This window comes from Balaenoptera borealis (assembly GCF_965194805.1).
Source record: "Balaenoptera borealis genome assembly, chromosome: 13".
Classification (NCBI taxonomy): domain Eukaryota; kingdom Metazoa; phylum Chordata; class Mammalia; order Artiodactyla; family Balaenopteridae; genus Balaenoptera; species Balaenoptera borealis.
Genome location: NC_138870.1, coordinates 39,778,445 through 39,792,705, shown reverse-complemented (window position 1 = coordinate 39,792,705; position 14,261 = coordinate 39,778,445). Strand labels below are relative to the sequence as shown.

The 14,261-nt window shown below is 39.9% G+C and overlaps 1 long non-coding RNA gene across 1 annotated transcript; it reads right to left on the bottom strand.

Annotated features, from left to right (window-relative positions):
* Positions 1-1,484: 1,484 nt before the first annotated feature.
* LOC309609279 lies at positions 1,485-13,668 on the bottom strand. Its single transcript, XR_014233361.1, has 2 exons — positions 12,971-13,668; positions 1,485-12,604 (listed from the first exon to the last, which is right to left on the bottom strand). It is a non-coding gene; the product is annotated as an uncharacterized lncRNA (long non-coding RNA).
* Positions 13,669-14,261: the final 593 nt, after the last annotated feature.

Genomic DNA, 14,261 nt, shown 5'->3' with positions numbered 1-14,261 from the left:
TCTCCATGTCTGTGTCTTTATTCCTGTCCTGCCCCTAGGTTCTTCAGAACCATTTAAATTTCATTTAATTTTAATTAATTTACATTTATGTCTAAATATTCACATTAGCTTAGTGGCTACCATTTTAATGTGGGTATACAGAGAGCCAGAGAATGATGTAGATGTGAAGAGATGGCATGAGTTACTGCGAGTAGACAGAAGAGAGTCTTTCTCTTTCCTAAGGTAACTTATATTCCTCTTAGGCTTGTTTCAGCTTTGGGAATTTATACAATATTTTAATAACGATTTTCTTTGCTAAGCCATCTGGAAAGGCATCTAGCTTATCACTCATTTCTTTGGAAATTAGTGTTAGACATTTTCAATTGTGTTAGACATTTTCTGTCTTGTTTATCACAAGAAACATTTTAAGTGTTCATAGCTTCAGTGTTATGCCCATCTTTTCCTTGCGATGGCCGACTTCTTGCTTACTTCTTGCAAATATCCAAGCATATTTGCACTAGTTTCCACATCTTTGAGGAGCCCTCAAGTCAGCTTTGCAGATATGCAGTGAGTCAAAATCCAACAATTCTACCAGCATAGTATTGCACACCAAGGAGATTATCTTCTAGAAATACTTAAAAGTCCAACAGATATGCCACAAAGTGTTAGATAACATCAGTGCTTAGTAACTGGAAGTGGTGAGAACCACAGATATTTCATGGACAGTACACAATCTTTCATCTTGACTCTAGGTCATGCCTTGAACTAAAAAAAGAAAAAAAAAATTACAAAAAAGTATTACCTTAATATTCCTTTCTCCCCAGCCTCTCCTTCTGTGGTTAAGAGATCCTAAACCTTCTACTCTAACCCAATAACAATAATAATAATAATAGGTAGAAACAATGGATATTCAAAATATGTTATCAGGCTTTGGGAAAAACACTCCTAGAAAATAGAAGGAAAAGGTTTATTCACTCCTACATTTGAGGAAATAACCTCTAATTAATTAATAGCTTTAAAGTGATATTGAAACATGAATTCTGAAAGCCTGCTCATGCCTATTTCTCATTAAAATGCATTGCAAAACACATCCCATTATTCTTTGGGTGCTAATGAATTCATATTTAAGACATGAACACAAAAGCATCTCCCAGGCTTCTGAGAAAATATAAAAATGCACCAGTTGACGGTTTGCCTAAATGGAGCTCAATTATCACCGAGTTGCACAACATTTTTATCTGTACTGTCACTGCAGGAAATCTCATTGTGTATGTGATCTGAATACATACAACCCAGTGGAAAATTCCGTAAATGCAGAGTAGCCGAAGAGCGTCCAACAGCTGCCTTGCTTTTTTTTTTTTTTTTTTTTTTCTTATTTCAAAATCAAACACAAGGGATTGCTGGAGATTGCTATTCTCCCTAAGCCACTGGGCCATTTTAGAATTCTCTGTCATTTTCATCTATCCGTATTAATTCTTAAACAGTATCCACTCAAATTGCTGTGCTTCACCCTGAGGAATGTAAATACTGAGGTAATTATGAGCCATATTTTCCAGGGGTGCACATTTAAGTGATTATCTGAAAGTTAAATGTTAATGTCACAAAATAAAGAGGTAAAACAGAGTTAATGTATGTTGCCCATAGTTAATACGCTAAAATTGAGCAAGCAATCTAACATTGCCAGAAAATGTGAACGAGGAGACTAGAAGTGCTTTTTCATTATTCAAATATTACAGCACAGTAGATATATTTTATTTGCATTAGCCTCTCAGACAGACTGGAGAGACAAAGCGTATGAGGCAAAGGGATTAGAAGAAAATATGTGGAGACTGGATTGTTGGACAGAGTTTGTGAGTCCGATTGGGCAGGGGTGTGGGGTGAAAATGACTCAGGGCACAATCCTCATCGTAAATCTGTCAGGAGTTCAAGGGCAGCAAGGAAATCCTTTGTCATGTAGAAATTAGAGATGCACTCAGTCTGTGGGCCCCCTCCTTCTCTGGGTCCCATTCCTCTCTTCCTCTCTTCTCTATCCCACCCCTCCTTTAAGCCAATTTGAACAAATATCAACTGTAAAGTTTGTAATGACCCTAATTGCATCCCAGTTTATATTCATCATCTATTATGGAACTATAGTCTCAGGAATTTTATAGAATCTGGTGATTCTATAAAATCGGATTGTTATGGGTTGAACTGTGTCCCCTAGAAAGATTTGATGAAGTTCTAACCCCCAGTACCTCAGAAGGTGACCTTATTTGGAAATAGGGCAGTTACAGCTGTAACAAGTCAAGAAGAGTTCACTCTGGGGTAGCATAGACCCCTGATCCAACATGACTGTTGTCCTTATAAGAAGACAATGGCCACGTGAAAACACAGAGATTCACAGGGAGAATGCAATGTGAAGATGGACGCAGAGATTGAAATGATGCATCTACAAGCCAAAGAATGCCAAAGACTATCACCAGAAAATAGGAGAGAGACGTGGAATAGACTCTCCCTCAGAGCCCTCAGAAAAAAACCCCAACCCTGCCAACACCTTGATTTTAGACTTCTAGCCTCTAGCACTGTGAATCAATCATTTTCTGTTATTTTAAGCCACTCAATTTGTGGTACTTTTTTATGGCAGTCCTGGGAAGCTAAGACACTAATGTTTGTAGAAACCTTAAAATTTCTCCCTCTAGATGACAATTATATCCATAACCTAATAACAAGAACGACTGCCAACATTTACTACTTGCTGTATATATGCCAGCCACCATCAAGTTTTCCTCCCCAGTGCCTGTCCCATCACCCCTACAGAGACCAGGCTGCCCTTCGCCTTGACTCAAGCATCCAGAGATCCTTCTGTTGCTGATAGATGGTCCACTCAGTAGACACAGCTCTGAGTCTCTAGTATGCAGTTCTCAAAATCCCCAAGAATTCCCTTGTGGACTCTAGTTCATGTACGCGATTCCTCCTTAAAGAGAGACCTACTAAGAAGTTATATAGTCAACTGAACATTGGGTCGTGGAGGATGAACTCAGAGTCAGTCGTGTTAGTCAGAGGAACGAAATACTTAATGGCACCAGACACATCACAGTGAAGATAATCTTTGGGCTGGAATGTTGTCATCTTCTCTGGTCAGATGAGCACGAGCTAAGATGTTGGCACCCTTTGCAGAGCTCTCTAAACTGACCAACCTCTTTCTGAGAGTAACATTTTCCCTTAATTGTATTAATATGCTAATTAACCAAGTTGCAGTTCGTTTTATGTTAGTCCAGGAAGCAGATGTCAAGATGGGATTAAACTGGCATGGATTTTAATGGGGGGAAGGAGCCAGGGAAGGCTGGGAAGGCCATTGGACCACAAGACAAGTCTGATCCCGAACGAAGGAGAAAGGGAGAGAAGGGAGAGTGGAAGACTGTCACACAGGCTCAGGAAGTTCATCCAAGCCACTGGGGGAGGGGGCGGGGGAACAGTAGGAGGAAGTGATTAGAGGCAAAGTGGGCTGAAGGAGGAATTCGCCTGACTCCCAAGAATGGATCTGCCTTAGTGCCCCTGCCTGGCTCAGTGACTGACTGCAGCAGCCCGTGGGCAGGAAGATAGGCCCTTGGTCAATTACACACACTGTAGTTGGAGGTCTTCTGTGGCCCACATGCCACAGCCTGGGAGTCACTCTTCTTCTTTAAGGGGACTGACTGCACATCTTGGTAGTGTTTTGATTTAAAATGTAACTGCCAGAAGCAACTTTACTTCTCATTTCTTGGAAGAAAGCTCATTGTGGCAGGACTTCCGAGTATTTATAATACCTATCTTGTATTAGTCCATGCGCCTATTATATATGTAAACACACACTTATATACATGTGTTTAAGATATGCTACCACATTTAAAAAAGAGAGACGGCCATTGAGCTAACTAGTTCCTGAGAAATGGAACTTTCTCAAACCCATAGTGAAATAGCTCTTAAATGGAAGGATCCTGTTTTAGGGCACTGTATTATAGCCATTAGACTTACACAAATGCACACTCATGATAACATCTCAAGGTGAATAAATGATATGCCTTGTACCTTGCAGCATAGATCACATTTAATGAAACACCTAGCTGGTTCCAGAGAACACCTGACTTCTCTTTAATAAGAACAGATGTTGTCTCCAGAAACAGTAATTTCCACAACGCTCAGGTGCTGAGAACACGTGAAACAAACAACAGTGTGTGTCATTTTTACAACACCGTCCAAACAGCATTTGAGGAATATGCTGAGTACAGCTCGCTCTGCCTGGTTGGTGAACATTGAAGAGAAGATGTGTGAGAGCACAGGTGTGCATGTGGGTTCAGCCAGACCAGAACGACTGTCCATCCGGACCCTGCGGGAATAGATTGCTCCTAAAATGACAGGAAATACACAATAACCAAGAGGTGAGGAAAGCAGTGAAGAATGCCATCCACAGTATAAGAATCTTCCATTGTTGTCTAGTGTATTGCTGAACTTTAGATAAATTACTTAACTTCTTCTTGGCCCATTTCTCTTTTGTTTGGGCTGCTTTTTTTCCTTTTTATCTCTTCTTTAAACCCATGGCAGTTTACGTAGCACAGTTTAATCCACATAAAATCACTTTGACCTAATGATTACTTTTATGAAATTAATGTGAAAATACCATTTCAACAATTAGATTTCCTCTGTGTTTTTCCAGTTTTTTTCCATTCATAGCTTGTTTGGAATATTTTTCAATGATCTGATGTAATGCAAAGAAATCTGACCCCCCAAAAAGCAAAAACATTTTGAGCCTCTCTTTATCTAGGAATTAGTCATTCTTTTAGTTTCTCCAAACCCTTATGTTTCAAGTTTACCTCAAGTTCCTGAATAGGGAAGTCAGGTTAGAATAATAGTAATCCAAATAATTGGAACCTTCAAATAATCAGATTTTTGTTTTTCACAGTCAGCACTCTAATTTTATGGAAAAATGACAAGTAAACAATCATAACAACTTCTAAAGTGATTTTAATATTCTTAGACATCTTCAGTTGCTTAGAGTTAAACATTGTTCTTGAACCATAACACACTTTGTATATTTATTCGAAAGGTTCTATTTGCTAAGGCAAGAAATAAAATGATATATTTCATCAATAATTTTAGTAAGAGAAGACACAAAAAGTATTTTGGCATTTAGAAAGTTAACTCTTTGCAAAGGGGAAAGTAGAATAACCAGAGTTTCTCATTTAGTTATCTTAGACTTCTCTCTGCTTCTCAACACACACGGAAAATACCTGGCCTCTTACACCCTGATGCAGCTTTACATCTCAAGTCCATGAGCACTGAGGCAGTTCCTAGTAGGCCAAATAGCACTTGCAGCCTCCTTTCTTCCTATACCCACCTGTAGCTCCCATGGTCATCCTGAGTACGATGAATCAGAGAAATTCTTCTAGGTACCATAGTTTAATTGAGAGGATAGACGCTGGAAAAACAGAGCTGACAAGGAAAAATAAGGCAACTGCAGTGTTTCCTGGGCTCTCAAGGCAAAGACCCCCAGAAAGAAAGGAAAGCTAAATTCTGCTGGCACCGCTTCCTCTTTGACACAGACACATCCCTACACTGTATGCTGCACGATTGTCACTTCTTTTCTCACTGCTGCCCTTGAGGTTCATTCAAATTGGACTAGGTACATAGAGTGCTTATGAGCTAAAGAGGACACATACTGAATGAATGGTCTTGAGTCACATCTTTGTCTAGGAAATCATCTTTGGGTCCTGTGATTGATTATGGAGGTGCTCAATAAATGTTTGCTGACTAAGTGCATGTATCCATGCCACCTACTGACAAGAGGCTTAATTCTGATTGTTAGATGACTTATTCCCCTTTGCTTCTGAATCATTTCCTCTGCAGAGTTCAGGGATCCTAGGGTGCTAGGAATTGCTGCTTTAGGAATTAAATAAGACGATCCTGAATGCAAAGAAGTCTGGAAAACATCTATAGAAGCTTGGGTTTTTCCATTCTCTATCTTGGGCACATTCCAATTTTGTCAATGACTTTCAGTTATTCTCCTAAGTGTCCATCTGTCAGCTGAAACTCTATTGGTGCCTTTAAGTGAAATTCTTTTATAGGTTAACATGCAATAGGTGTGCCAAAATCCATCAGAAATTGAAGTACTATGGTGAGAAAGTAAATTACTAGGAAGTTGGTGTGGGTTTTTTGGTTTTGTTTTGTTTTGTTTTGTTTTGTTTTTAGGTAAAAAGAGTGTGCTTGCCGTTTAATGTAATGCTCTGTATATACATGATTGTCTTAAAATGTAATAACTTTTAGAGAGATTTCAGATTTTTATTTACATGTTTAACATTCATGTGGCTTGACTTGAATCCAGATCTTTGAACCTCTGGTCCTCACATGCCAAGAATGGGGCAGGACAGGAGACTGTTTGCGGTTGGAGACTCTAATGACTCTTCCCCATTCACACTTCCTTCATCGCCTCGAGTTTGCCTCCTAATTCCTGCTCATGCTCAGAGCCAACAGACCCTCTTTAACCTCCACGGCCTGGTGTCATCTTCCTTGAGAACAGCATTATTGTAGGTTCAAGTGCTGTTATGGGTTGAAGAACTGTGTAGCAGAATGTTGTAGTGCTTAATGCAACTTACACAGAGCCATTAAACACTGATGAGTCAGTAGGAAAATATTCTCTGTCAATAGGAAAATATTTTGCAAAATATGAATCCACCTAGATAGATTTCTTTAATAAGATTAAATCTGTTTGATAACAGGGTTATGTGGGTGCTTTATAAATCAAAACCCTCTGAACGACCTTCATGTACACTTCTTTCACATCCCACAGTTTCTTTTTTTTTTTTTTAGTTATTTCTGAGATATACATTTTAAAGTAATAACTAGAATTGTGACTTATAACATTATACCAGAACATATAAGATTTTTAGAAATTTCATGTAATGTCTGAAACATTTATATTAACATATTTCTATACAAATAACCCAAAGAAAGTTTAGTATTAGTTGTTTGTTTGTTTGTTTGTTTGTTTATACTGCAGGTCCTTATTAGTCATCAATTTTATACACATCAGTGTATACATGTCAATCCCAATCGCCCAATTCAGCACACCACCATCCCCACCCCACCGCAGTTTTCCCCCCTTGGTGTCCATACGTCTGTTCTCTACATCTGTCCCACAGTTTCTGACAATACCTTGCACACTTCTCAGAGCATAAGGACTGAAATCATATCCATTGGTGCTTCTCACAAGAGCAGTGGTGATTTTGGGGGGAAGTTTTAAAAATATATATAATTACTACTCATTCATTGGAAAATAAATTGAAGTTAAGAAATAGAAGAAAATTAAAATTCTCATAACTCCACCACCCAAGAATTAACCATTATTGGCATTTTGTCTGAAAACTTTTCAGACTTTTTCTATGCATACATGTATGTATTTTCCAAAGATGGGAGCATATTGTACATACTCTATACAGATACCTTTAACCTAATTCTTGCATTTAACAATTTATCAAGATATTTTCCTATGTCAATAAACATTCCTATGTCAATATCATTTTAAATGGTGGCATAGATTTCCTTTGGATAGAGGTATTCTAGATTCTACAGTTAGACTGTCTTAAAAAACTCACTCCTATAAATAGCACTGCAATAAACTTCTTCAGCTAAGTATTTGTTTTCTTAGGATTAATGATTTCCTTATGATAAATTACTAGATGTAAAAATGCTGGTTCAAAATGTATGGATACCAAGGGGGAAAGGGGTGGGAGGTATTGGGAAACTGGGAATGACACATATACACTATTGATACTATGTATAAAATAGACAACTGATGGGAACATACTGTATAGCACAGGGAACTCTACTTAATGCACTGTGGTAACCTAAATGGCAGGGAAGTCCAAAAGATAGGGGATATCTGTATGTGTATGGCTGATTCATTTTGTTGTGCAGTGGAGGCTAACACAATATTGTAAAGCAACCAGACTCCAATAAAAATTAATTTTAAAAAGTGCTGGTTCAAAGGCTATATGTATTTTTGAAAGCTTCGATATTTAGAGTGGCAGCAATTTCTGAAGTAAATCCCTTGCTATTGATGCCATCTGACTTGGGCTTTTGGAACAGACAATTCGAGGGAAAAATTTGACTAAGAAAATATTGCAAGTCATCTCATTTTGGAAGGACAATGAAATAGTGGAATCTCTTGGTTTCCAAATGAATACTTGGTTTCTGGTTGAATATGCCTATAGGAGATATGTTTTAAAACTAAAAAAAAGGGGGGCCATCAATAGCTGGAAAAATATTGGTACACCAGAAATGCAGAGGGTTCTATAGTGCAGTGGGTTGTGCTGGACTTTTTTCTGAGCCATCTAAGACATTAGGAGTCTCACCATATATACTAGGGGTTACTGACAATGACAGGCAACAGTAACATGAAACCACCTTCCCAGTTAATTTTATCTCTTTCTTTACACATCATTGAAGGGCATGAAGCTGACTAGTACCAAGTACTGAATCAAGCCTCAATGAACCACCATCAGCTGAGTCAATTAACTGGGATCTTTTACCACCCAAAGGCCAATTGGGACTCAGTGTGCTCCAGAAAAATCCAGTGTGCCCTCAATCTAATGGAGCTCTGGTTAAGAAGGTAAGGAAGAAAGGAGGAAACGCTGTGTAGTAGATCAAGTGGAGGGCCCAGAAAAGGTAAGACAGGACAGTGGCCAGGGCAGAGAAGGCAAAAAGAGTTATATACTATTCCAGTGGTGACAAATATCAGAGGTGACAAAGAATGGCTAACAACTGGGGGAAGGGAGAGAAAGGTGCACACACATGTTTTTCTAAATTTCTTCTAGAATTAGTTAATACGTTCTTACCCATACTTTAAAGAAGAGGAAAATGCCAAATGAATAAATTTAAAATGCCTCAGAAAATGTAGGTGTTCATCCTGGGTCCCGGGTGAACACCAGGTTAGTGAACACAACTCACAGAGGCAGTGGGGCTGGGCAAAGGAGACAGTGCTGGGCGTTCACATGTTTTCAATTTAATATCAGTTGACATCATTCCTCTTCCTTTCCCCTGTCCCTCACTGGGAAAGGGACCACTGCTGATGGCCAAACCATTGCATGTTCTCTTTCTGTACACTGCCCTCTTGTGACCTCTCTTCACAGTGAGGCCTAGAGGGGACCCTGCTTACAATCCTGGGGGTCAGGGCCCCAGACTGAGAAACAAAAACAGGAGATGGAGGCCTGGGAAACGAGCTTAAATGAGAAGAACAGAGGAGTGCAAAAGAGACTAAAATCCTAGAGGAAAGCAAAAACAAAGAAACAAAATAAAACAGAACTGAGACAGCAAAAGTTTAAAAAATTATCTTTTTTTTTTGATACATGTGTCCCAGTGTTCATTGCAGCACTGTTTACAATAGCCAAGATGTGGAGGCAACCTAAGTGTCCATTGACAGATGAATGGATAAAGGTGTGGTTCACACACACAATGGAGTATTACTCAGCCATAAAAAGGAACGAAATAATGCCATTTGCAGCAACATGGATGGACTAGAGATTATCATACTAAGTGAAGTAAGTCAGACAGAGAAAGACAAATATCATTATGATATCACTTATATGTGGAATCTAAAAAAATGATACATATGAACTTATCTGCAAAACAGAAACAGACCCACAGACATAGAAAACAAATGTATGGTTACCAAAGTTGAGGAGACAGGGATAAATTAGAAGTTTGGGATTAATGGATACAAACTACTATATATAAAATAGATAAATGACAAGGTCCTATTGCATAGCACAGGGAACTATATTCAATATCTTGTAATAACATATAATGGAAAAGAATCTGAAAAAGAATATATATACATATATATATACAGTATATATAAAACTGAATCACTTTGCTGTACATGAAACTAACACAACATGGTAGATTAACTATATTTCAATAAAAAAATAAAAAGACTGGACAGACTCATCGGGGGCTAACAAGTGCAGCAGGGGAGCACAGAGAGGTGGAGGGTTTGCAGTAGGGTCCAGACTTTGAAAAAAGTGTCTTTTTGTTGATGAAACAAAGTTATATTAAAAATATCCTTCCTAGAGAAAATTAGGGGAACACTAATATCCTCTAAATAAGGAGATTCCTTGTCAATCAAATATTTTCTAAACCCAGCACTTCTTAATTTACAATACTTCAATGGGAAAGACAAGCCAATGATTTGGGATGTTTCTTTTATAATAAGATAGGATATGACCAGTAACATGTTACATATAACAATAGTGATAGCTTATATAAATTGAGAACTTGCAAAGTGCCAGGAAAAGCATTAAGTATTTTTACTTATTACCTCATTCTATAGCTGAGGAAACTGAGTCACAGAGTATGAAGAAATCACCCATAGACTCATACAGTGCCTGATGGGTAGAGCAGGGCTTTGAACGTAGGCCCTATTGAGGCCAGGGTTTATGCTTCTAACTGCTGTACTGCACTGATCACCACACAGAACAGCATCAGGTGAGTGAAAACAGCTAATCAGCTCACCAGTCCCACCTCCTCTGACATGCTTTGTAAAGATTTTTTGTTTCAATGAACACCCAGTGGTCTCCTATGAAACTGATTTTTAAAAGTATTATTGCATATTGTGGGTTCCCAAAAAGTGCCAACCAAATAAGAGCAGCTGTTCAGAGTGTTTTGATTATATCTGTATGAATAAAAGGAGAAATCTTCTTATGATTTTACCCTAAATATCTTCCATGAAGGATGTTGGCTACTACCAACAATCTTTCCTAAAATGAATCCTATTTTTTTCATTGAGGTAGAGTTGAATTACAATATTGTGTTACTTTCAGGTGTACAGCAAAGTGATTCAGTTATACATATGTATCTATTCTGTTTCAGATTCTTTTTCATTGTAGGTTATTACAAGATATTGAACATAGTTCCCGGTGCTAGAGAGTAGGTCCTTGTTGTTTAAAAATGAATCCCATTTTAAATACTCAAATAACCTAGAGTAAAAATAGAAAAACAAAAGAAGTGTGACAGTTAAATTAGCCTATTTGATTTGCCTTGAAAACAAATGAGTAAGAGTGCAAAAAGCTAGAGGATTTCTCTGTGTTCTCCACTTGGGGGCATAGTTAGTCCTCTGAGTACTTAGGAACAAGCCTGTAGTTCTGAGGGAGGGTGTATCTATCAGACAAGGGACGCACCAGAGCAAGGAACAAGGATGAGAGAGCAAGACCAGAAAACCCTGTAGAAACATCAGTTGTGTTGGGGGGACGGGGGTGGGGGGCGGGGTTGATGGTTTTCACTAACGGCTCCTGAGTCCTCTGGTCCAGGGGTCCCCAATCCCTGGGCTGCAGACTGGTAGCAGTCCTCGGCCTGTTAGGAACTGGACCGCAAAGCAGGTGGTGAGTGGCGGGCGAGCGCTCCCCATCACTGGCATTACCGCCTGAACCATCCCCAACCCCCCTGCCCCAGTCCATGGAAAACTTGTCTTCCATGAGACTGGTCCCTGGTGCCAAAAAGGTTGGGGACCACTGCTGTAGTCCATCCTCACAGGCCTGTGCGACATTCCCCTGGGTTGGCAACAACGGCGACCAGACTTCGGATACTGACAGGGCCGTTCTCTATTTTTACAGAAGTCCTTGTGTAAAAACAATCGCAACACTGCTGCTGTCCTTTGCCCATAGCAAGGATGAGTGTGCTTCTCTTCGCCTTGAAGACTATCCATTCTGGGTCTCTTCTCCCCAGTCTGGGGGACAGCTCTTCATGAGACACACAAGCGACTGTGAGGTGACGGAGTGTGAGCCCTCACAGGATGCACACCTTTTAAAATAGCCTGGTGACATCATTCTATAGCCATTTCCCAGGTTGGGGTGGAAAATCCAGAGGAAGATAAAGATAATAAACAAAAGATAGATAGCTACTTTAGCACAGAGCAAAGCCCCAGGGCAAGAGAAAGACCAAGTTCAGGGAAGCTTCTATTTTCCCTTCCTCTCTCCCTCCCCTAATATTATTCTGAAACCCAGTATCTACATTTTCTTTACAGCACCAGGGACACGAGCATGTACAAGAGAAACAAAGTCAAAGGTATGTTGAAGACACAAGAGCCTGAGGAAGACTCCTGGGTGAGAATGACAAATACCTCTTGACATTTGTTTATTTTCTGCCTCCAAAATCTTCAACATGTTTATCTCAAGAAGTGCTGAGGGATGCCCTTCCTCCCCTTTGCAGGATAATGGAGATTTGGGTGATGCTCTACTCCAATCACTCCTACACCTGCCCCTATTGTTACCCAATGCCCTGCTCATTACAGCAGGTGGATTGTGGTAAAGCAGTTCATACTCAAGTTCTGACAGTAGATGTCAGGACTAACCTTGCTCATTTCGTTTCCGCATCTGCTTTAACAGAAGCAGAATTCAGGTTATTTGTCCACAACATCTTAAGGACAGGAAATATCTAAAAGACTACTTTTAAAGAAAATATATCATTAGACGCTTACCTTAAAAAAAATGCAGGAGATTTGTTCAAGATGGCGGAGCAGAAGGACATGCACTGACTCCCTCTGGCGAGAGCACTGGAATCACAACTAAGTGCTGAACAATCATCGGCAAGAAGACACTGGAACTCACGAGAAAAGATACTCCACATCCAAAGACAAAGGAGAAGCCACAATGAGATGGTAGGAGGGGCACAATCACAATAAAATCAAATCCCATAACCACTGGGTGGGTGACTCACAAACTGGAGAACAATTATACCACAGAAGTCCACCCACTGGAGTGAAGGTTCTGAGACCCATGTCAGGCTTCCCAACCTGGGGGTCCAGCAACAGGAGGAAGAATTTCCAGAGAATCAGACTTTGAAGGCTGGCAGGATTTGATTGCAGGACTTTGACAGGACTGGGGGAAACAAAGACTCCACTCTTGGAGGGCACACACAAAGTAGTGTGCGCATCAGTGCCAAGGGGAAGGAACAGTGATGCCATAGGAGACTGAATCAGACTTACCTGATAGTGCTGGAGGGTATCCTGCCAAGGCAGAGTGTGGCTGTAGCTCACCGTGTGGACAAGGACACTGGTAGCAGAAGTTCTGGAAAGTACTCCTTGGTGTGAGCCCTCCCAGGGTCCATCATTAGCTCCACCAAAGAGCCTGTAGCCTCCAGTGCTGGGTCGCCTCAGGCCAGAAAACCAACAGGAAGGGAACTCAGCCCCACCCATCAGCAGACAAGTGGGTTAAAGTTTTACTGAGCTCTGCCCACCAGAGCAACACCCAGCTCTATCCACCACCTGTCCCTCCAATCAGTAAGCTTTCACAAGCCTCTTAGATAGCCTCATCCACCAGAGGGCAGACAGCAGAAGCAAGAAGAACTACAATTCTGCAGCCTGTGGAACGAAAGTCACATTCACAGAAAGATAGATTAAATGAAAAGGCAGAGGACTATGTACCAGATGAAGGAACAACATAAAACCCCAGATAAACAACTAAATGAAGTGGAGATAGGCAACTTTCCAGAAAAATAATTCAGAATAATGACAGTGGAGATGATCCAGGACCTCAGAAAAAGAATGGAGGCAAAGATCGATAAGATGAAAGAAATGTTTAACAAAGACCTAGAAGAATTAAAGGACAAACAAACAGAGATGAACAACACAATAACTGAAATGAAAACTACACTACAAGGAATCAATAGCAGAATAACTGAGGCAGAAGAATGGATAAGTGACCTGGAAAAATGGTGGAATTCACTGCTGTGGAACAGAATAAAGAAAAAAGAATGAAAAGAAATGACGACAGCCTAAGAGACTTCTGGGACAACATTAAACTCAACAACATCTGCATTACAGGGGTCCCAGAAGGAGAAGAGAGAGAGAAAGGACCAGAGAAAATATTTGAAGAGATTATAGTCAAAAACTTCCCTAACATGGGAAAAGAAACAGCAACCCAGGTCCAGGAAGCACACAGAGTCCCAGACAGGATAAACCCAAGGAGAAACATGCCTAGACACATATTAATCAAACTATCAAAAATTAAAGACAAAGAAAAAAGATTAAAAGCAGCAAGGGAAAAGCAACAAATAACATACAAGGAAATCCCCATAAGGTTAACAGCTGATCTTTCAGCAGAAACTCTGCAAGCCAGGAGGGAGTGGCAGGACATATTTAAAGTGATGAAAGGGAAAAACCTACAACCAAGATGATTTTACCCAGCAAGGATCTCACTCAGATTCGATGGAGAAATTAAAACCTTTATGGGCAAGCAAAAGCTGAGAGAATTCAGCACCACCAAACCAGCTTTAGA